At 39.0% G+C, this 626-nt stretch overlaps 1 protein-coding gene across 1 annotated transcript in view; it reads right to left on the minus strand.

Moving 5' to 3' along the window:
- ptprbl (protein tyrosine phosphatase receptor type B, like) overlaps positions 1-626 on the minus strand; it is a 41606-nt gene that overhangs the window by 7640 nt on the left and 33340 nt on the right. The gene's annotated exons all lie outside the window — the stretch shown is intronic.

Here is a 626-nt window from a genome sequence, read left to right on the forward strand (position 1 = left end):
GACAAGAAGCCTTTGGAGAGAGTCAGGAAGTCAGCACAGAGCATCATGGGAGCACAGCTGTCCTCTCTGTCAGACATCTATGACACCCTGGGCTCAGCCTGTTCTCACTGCTGCCCTCAGGAAGGAGGTACCGGTCCATCCAGGCCCGCACATCCAGACTCACCAACATGTGATACTGTATCATTACTTCTAATAATTATTTATGTTTCTCATATATCCACAGTGTTCCTACCCCAACAGTGCCATACATTACATTATATATTTGTTCTACCATCTGGCTGACTGTATATACGTCCTACTGGCTCCTTTTGTAAATACATGTAGATATTCTTATTTATCTTTTTGTACTTGTACTTTTTATACTTCTGCACCACTGGAATTGCTTCTTAATTTTGTTGTACCTTTTGTGTGATGACAATAAAAAGTATTCTATTCTATTCTATTCTATTCTATTCTATTCTATTCTATTCTAGTTAGCTGTACTTAGCTATAGGTAGCTGCAATTAGCTGTAGTTAGCTGTAGTTAGCTATAGTTAGCTACAGTTAGCTGTAGGTAGTTGTTGTTAGCTGAAGGTAGCTGTCAGTAGCTGTAGTTAGTTATAATTAGCTACAGTTAGCTGTAGTTA

This window comes from Stegastes partitus, unplaced genomic scaffold, assembly GCF_000690725.1.
Source record: "Stegastes partitus isolate 25-593 unplaced genomic scaffold, Stegastes_partitus-1.0.2 Scaffold958, whole genome shotgun sequence".
Taxonomy (NCBI): domain Eukaryota; kingdom Metazoa; phylum Chordata; class Actinopteri; family Pomacentridae; genus Stegastes; species Stegastes partitus.